This window comes from Saccopteryx leptura, chromosome 1 (genome assembly GCF_036850995.1).
Source record: "Saccopteryx leptura isolate mSacLep1 chromosome 1, mSacLep1_pri_phased_curated, whole genome shotgun sequence".
Lineage (NCBI taxonomy): Eukaryota > Metazoa > Chordata > Mammalia > Chiroptera > Emballonuridae > Saccopteryx > Saccopteryx leptura.
Genome location: NC_089503.1, coordinates 206,946,360 through 206,953,616, shown reverse-complemented (window position 1 = coordinate 206,953,616; position 7,257 = coordinate 206,946,360). Strand labels below are relative to the sequence as shown.

The 7,257-nt window shown below is 35.9% G+C and overlaps 1 non-coding gene across 1 annotated transcript; it reads right to left on the bottom strand.

Annotated features, from left to right (window-relative positions):
• Positions 1 to 5,010: 5,010 nt before the first annotated feature.
• Positions 5,011 to 5,086, bottom strand: TRNAA-CGC (transfer RNA alanine (anticodon CGC)). The gene has a single exon. It is a non-coding gene; the product is annotated as a tRNA-Ala (tRNA).
• Positions 5,087 to 7,257: the final 2,171 nt, after the last annotated feature.

Below are 7,257 nucleotides of genomic sequence, written 5' to 3'. Positions count from 1 at the left end.
ATGAAAATTTCAACTTACTTGAAAATAAGATGCTAGAGTCTAAGTACTATGATTTTGATAACTTCCTTTTATAGCTACACATTGCAATAATACATACGTGGAGCAGATTTAGGAAAAACAAATACAGAAAAATATATCTTTATTCTTTACTGACAAAGATAGCTGTGATAGTCAATGCTTAGCACTATGTCTTGATGGGGCCCCCAAAATATCTATGGAATATTTGAAATTCTTTGTGCATAAATAATGATTGAATAACTGTTATGAGTGACCAAACTTCCCTGCCTGTCCTTAGAAAATCAAGTAGTATAAACGTTATTTATTAGTTTTTTTATGTTATGATAATATTAACTAATATTTGTCAAATTGCAGATCTAGACTCAGTGGATCATGAATGAAATGTAGTAATTTGTGACTAATATGTTAACAGAAAATACACTAGATTAAAATTGGAAAAGGTGGAAAAAACAATTATTTCAAATATTTAAGGTAAAGTATAGTTCACAGAACTTCATTCAGGTTTTTTTTATGTGCATTGTTTACTATTTAGCTAGTAAAAGCCAGTGTGGCCATAACATTTGTTTATGTTTAGCATCCATATGAATTGATCATGAAATTCTGATGCTAGAGTTCATGCCCTAGGTAAATGTCTTCAATTGCAACCCTGGATATGATTTATATTATTTTCACATTTATATGCCAAATAATTTCTTGCTATTATTCATAGTCAAGATGCTAGAGCAGACCTGTGACAGCACATACACTTTTATGATAATGGTAGGTGCCAAAAGGATTTTTAAAACATATTGCACTAACAAATGACACCAGCTAGTAAAGTTATCTTTGAGCAAAATTAATTTTTAAAAATAATAATAACTTAAAAAGCAGATTTCCACTGTAATTACCTAGATGGCACATTCTGGTGAACATGTAAGAGCATTGCTTTTTTTCTATTAACCAGCAAGCTTTCTCTTCATTTTCTTCTCCCAATTTGACATCAACCGAAAAACTTTATTGAAGCCAAATGTTCCCATTTTCTAGTAGTATATGAGAAAATTACTGTATAAATTATGAATAGATAAAAATTACTGGCCAAGAATATTATCATTGCTAGTGTGTCTGCATTCAAAGATATAACTAAATAGTTATACCACAGGTGAAGGTCCTCCTATAAAATCTATCCCTTGTAGAGAGAAATTGGTAATTGCCACCTAGAGCACATGTTTGTGAGGATGTACGAAACTGAAAAATAATGTTCTTGCAACTGAACAAGTAGCCCAGTCTATCTCGCTCTTTCCTAGTCAGTGTTGTGTAATTGTCCTATGCCCTCCCCATTCCTAAAGGGGGATACCTGGTCCACAATCAACATTTATGAGTCCATCTTCTCTTTTAGAATTCTTAGCCACAAAACTATATTGCTATCAAAATATTACTTTGTGCGTTGAAGGAAAATCAATAAGGTAGTATATAATTACGAGAACTATGAATTCATGTTATGGATTTCTAATAAAATTAGGGTATATTTGAGAAAAGGATCCTACTCAATTGTTAAATTAAATAACAATTTTAAATAATAAGTCTTTGTTTATTGCAATGGTGCCCACAGATATCACAGAACCTTTTGGAAATGAACAAGACTTCTCTTACACTATTTACCTTGGAGTATGACCAAGTGGGCCCTTACAAACCTGACAGTCTCCAAGGAAACATTATTTATTATGTATTTACAGTTATTGGATTAAAACTTTGTAATATGCAATGTTCAATTAATAATAATACAGAGCAGGATGAGCTATGAAATCCATTGTGCTTTTTAAAAAGCTCTAATATGGGAAAAGACAAGCAGTTTGTCCTAATGAATGCATCTAATTGGCGCACTTTATTATAAAACACTGTAGCAGCATTTTTCAAGAGGCAGTTCTATTTGTAACTGGCTGTCTTCTGCGTGTCACGGTGTAATAAATGTGCTGTAGACTAGAACTGCTGATTAGCATTTCTGGAATCACAGGAAGTTAGTAAAAGCTGTTGACCATTAAAGAAAGACCTCTTTTAGCAGCCTTCAGAAAGAGAGTTAATGTCCAATGACCTATGGTTGTTACTCAGTGTATCTTCAGTAAGATTTTCTATAATGTATTTGGCAATATATGTGATGAAAAGGAAGAAAAGTAATAATGAGAAAATTATGATACATTATTGTAGTGTAATAATATTTCAGTATTTTCTTACATGAATATGTTTGAAATGTCTAGTACAAGGGGTATATCTTCCTAATTATATGAAACTATACACTTTTTACTTTGTTTCTCAGCAACTCAAACTCAACAATGAATGCAAAACAAGCACTTGTGAAAGAAAAATAGATAAGATTAAATTTCAGTAGCATTGTTAGTGATGACAAGTAAGACCAAACCAAAGTCCCTTCTGATCTAGAGTCTGAGTAGCACACTGAAGGAAAGAATAGACAATATAATAAAAATGTAACTTTACCCTGACCAGGCAGTGACACAGTGGATAGAGCTCAAACTGGGATGCAGAGGACCCAGGTTCTAAACCCTCAGGTCGCTGGCTTGAGTACAGGACCATGCGGCTTGAGCGTGGGGTCACTGGCTGGAACATGGGATCATAGACATGACCCCATGGTTGTTGTCTTGAGCCCAAAGGTAGCTGGCTTAAAGCCCAAGGTCACCAGCTTGAGCCCAAGGTTGCTGGCTTGAGCAAGAGGTCACTCAGTCTGTTGGAGTCCCCTGGTCTAGGCACATATGAGAAAGCAGTCAATGAACAACTAAGGTGCGGCAACAAAGAACTGACGCTTCTCATCTCTCTCCCTTCCTGTCTTTCTGTCCCTATCTGACCTTCTGTCTCTCTCTCGATCTGTGTCACACAACAAAATATATTTTTTTAATTTATTTTTTACAGAGACAGAGTGAGTCAGAGAGAGGGATAGACAGGGACAGACAGACAGGAACGGAGAGAGATGAGAAGCATCAATCATTAGTTTTTCATTGTGCGTTGCAACACCTTAGTTGTTCATTGATTGCTTTCTCATATGTGCCTTGACCACGGGCCTTCAGCAGACCAAGTAACCCCTTGCTGGAGCCAGCAACCTTGGGTTCAAGCTGGTGGGCCTTTCCTCAAACCAGATGAGCCCACACTCAAGCTGGCGAGCTCGGGGTCTTGAACCCGGGTCCTCTGCATCCCAGTCCGACACTCTATCCACTGCGCCACTGCCTGGTCAGGCAAAAAAATATTTCTTATTTTCATATTTATTCTAAACATATTTTATGGTTCAATTCATAAATTTTTTCTTGCATAACTTCTGATACAGAATTATCCATGATTATCTTACAATGACTCTTTCATTCTATTCGTCACGGACGTCAGTCACACTTATCAAGTGTAGTCTGAATATCATCTAAACTTTATTGCAAATATCCAGGGACTTCTTACAGTACAAAGCTGTTAGTACTAACTACTCATGAAATTCAGTGCTTTATGGAACCTAATGGACTTGCAAACATTTCTCAGGAGCTAAAAAGCTGCGACCACCAGTGTGTTTCATGTTCACTTATTTATTTCTCATATACAGTAATTTATTTTGTCTCCGAGGTTGCAAAACAGTACTACTCAGTTATTTACTCTTCATAAACCATCTACTCACACTTATGAATTTTAAATCATAATAGATATTATAATACATGAATGCTTATAATAAACTTATTAAAACAAGTCATTACATTCTTATTATTGTTCAATATTGACATCAACAAAGTGACAATAAAATGATTATGTTTCAGAATAGGTAATAAAAATGTATAAAAGAACATAATAAAATGTTATTATGCACCATAAGGAAAATAAATAGTTTTGGGAATGAAACAGTCGAACCATTAAAAATGTTGAGAAAATGATTTCAAAGCCTTTTGTGGCCAAAATATATTATCAGATAAAACCATGACATAAAAGTTACATTTAAAATAAAACTAGCTCATTTACAATCTTGAAACCATATAAGAGTTCATTCAGATAGCCAGAGAAAAATATATTTAAATTTCTATTTTACCCAGGCACATATAGATGAACATTGTTAATTATTTTCTTAAACCAAAAATATGTAATGATACCATTGATAAAAATAGTCTGTATTAAGTAAGACCACCCTGAGTTGTTTAGATCTGTAAAAGATACACTGTTATGACTTTTGAAAGAAAACTGTTGATGATAATACAGGGTGGGACAAAAGTAGATTTATAGATATTCATCTGGAAAATAGTACAATAATTAATAAGTAATAATATAAGAATTAACATAAATTTGCATACTCATAGCTGGAACCTACTTTTGTTTCATCCTGTATTTCAATAGGAAATTGAGTTTTTATGTGTCTTAGCCAGTTATTATTAGCCATAACTGAAAAGGAAAATCAATGGTAGTCTACAGGCATGCCAGACAGTCTAGACAAGATGCCACTTCAAACCTGCCATCAAACAAGTATAATATATATTGGGGTGATGTGGAGTCACTACACAAGATACAACAAAAATCAGAAATATAAACCTCATGTAATGTGATGTAAGTCTTATCATAAATCACTTTGTAAATCCTATGTAGAAGAGAAAAAATGATTTTCCTTCTACCCTTTGAAATTTTCAACTGAGACCCCTGTAAGATAAGTTAATGAAAGAAAGACAAACAGAAGTTTTTTTTTGTTTTGTTTCGTTTTTTTGTATTTTTCTGAAGCTGAAAACGGGGAGGCAGTCAGACAGACTCCCGCATGCACCCGAACGGGATCCACCTGACACGCCCACCAGGGGGCGATGCTCTGCCCATCCGGGGCGTCGTTCTGTTGCAACCAGAGCCACCCTAGCACCTGAGGCAGAGGCCACAGAGCCATTCTCAGCGCCCGGGCCAACTTTGCTCCAATGGAGCCTTGGCTGCTGCGGGAGGGGAAGAGAGAGACAGAGAGGAAGGAGAGGGGGAGGAGTGGAGAAGCAGATGGGCACTTCTCCTGTGTGCCCTGGCCGGGAATCGAACCCAGGACTTCTGCATGCGAAGGCGACGCTCTACCACTGAGCCAACCGACCAGGGCCACAAACAGAAGTTTAACAACATGTATACCTCATGTGTACAGGGGAGATACCTAGGAAAAAATGAATAATTCCTCAAGTTTGCTAAGAAGCCAATAGCATCTTAGCAGGAAAAAGAATGGGGGTATGTAGGCCTCTTAGGGGGGAAAAGATGATTTTTAGGAAAGATGAATGGACCCTTAGAAGAGCAGATGGGAGGCATGACAGCTGGTGACAGAACTTTCCTGGGTGTGGCCTGGACTTCCATTCTCCTCTCCTGTGATGGGGGGGAATCTTCCCTGGTTGGTGAAATTCTCAGAGAGGGGATCTTTGACTATTGAATACCTTTTGCAGGATTTGTCCTTAGGCACAGTAAGGGGGGCTCAGATAAACTGAGGCATATTAAAATTTTCAACAGTTTACCTGAGCAGTTATTATCAGTTCCAATTAGGCAGCGCCTAGGTTAAAGTGATCAGGATCTACCTGCCACAGGAGCTCAGGGCAAGGCCTTCACAGAGCTGAGGCAGACACAAAGCCAGATGTTTTCGCTGGCTGTAGCTTAAGGGGTTGCCTTCTTTGGTAAAGCCAACTTGTCTGTTTGTAATTGGTTGTTCTTAGGTACTGATTTCTTTCTTAACCTTGTGGTATTTACAGAAATTTACTTTGGTTTCGGTTTCCATTTGCTCACCATGTTGGGTTCCCAGGACAATAGAGCAATCCTCGATGTAAAAGCCTCCTTATTTAATTACTTTAACAAGAGAAAACATCCCTCTGTTTGCTGTATTCAAGTGCCTACAACTCCACATAATTGTTATACCAAAGGAGTATATTTTGTGGTGGTATATTCTTTAATCCTTTACCTTAAAATGAAATTCCAGAGTTATGCCACACACCATTCACTCTTTGGCAGTAACCCCCGTTGTCCCACCCCTTTTGTGTAAAAAGTCTTTCATTAGCTCTTTGGAGCTTTTTTCTATTTGCTATATGGGATGCTGTTTGATTCCTGAATGGTTGAATGAAGTCAATAAGGTCATTAAAATTTAGATAAATTTTGTTTTCTAACAAGAATAGACAACACTTGTTTAGAAGTGTAAAGGCATATATTATAATAAATATTACAATATCAGTCTATTAGGCCATGGCTTTACTGTCTTCAAGTAATATTTGTTCTAAAAAAGTTTTGTGGGGAAAAAAATCTATTCTCAGATCAGTTTGTGCAGTACAACATAATATACCTTATTGACAAGCCAGGTAATATTATCAACGTTTTTTGAGAAATCTTGATGAAAAGACAAACTACACTAGGCTACCATTCCCAATTTACCATTTCTTTATAGCAACTTCTTATATTTTACAGGCTATTTTTATATTGTGTAATAACACATTTATTTTACTTTTTTAAATCACTGAGTTACTGTTTAGAAGGGGAAACAACAGGTCACTGACTGATTAAAACCAATTTTCATTGATTATAAGAGAGATTAACCTACTTACATTTCTTTCACAATTCAAACTATTGGACTTACGGGAAATTAATTTTGTTATCTTGCTTTATTCACTTTGGGCAACATGAGCTTTTGTGTAAAAAGTATCTGTAGAACATTTTAAAATTTATATTCCTTGAGCCAACCTTGATTTCAATTCAATATAATTTGGGGTCAAAATTTTAAATCTCTATTTTTGAAAGTTATTCAGTTAATCCTGATATGTAGCCAGTTATTCATCACATAAATGAAAGGAAAGAGAAAAACCACATGATAATTTCAATAGATGCAGAAAAAGAATGTGATAAAATCTAGCACCCATTTATGATCAAAACTCTCAGCAAAGTGGGAATACAGGGAACATACCTCAACATGATAAAAGCCATCTATGACAAACCCACAGCCAACATCCTACTCAATGGGCAAAAATTAAAAGCAATCCCCTTAAGATCAGGAACAAGGCAGAGGTGCCCCCTTTCACCACTCTTATTCAACATAGTCCTGGAAGTCCTAGCCACAGCAATCAGACAAGAAAAAGAAATAAAAGGCATTCAAGTTGGAAAAGAAGAAGTAAAGCTATCATTATTTGCAGATGATATGATATTGCATATAGAAAATCCTAAAGTCTCAGTCAAAAAACTACTGGACCTGATAAATGAATTCAGCAAAGTGGCAGGATATAAAATTAATACTCAGAAATCAGAGGCATT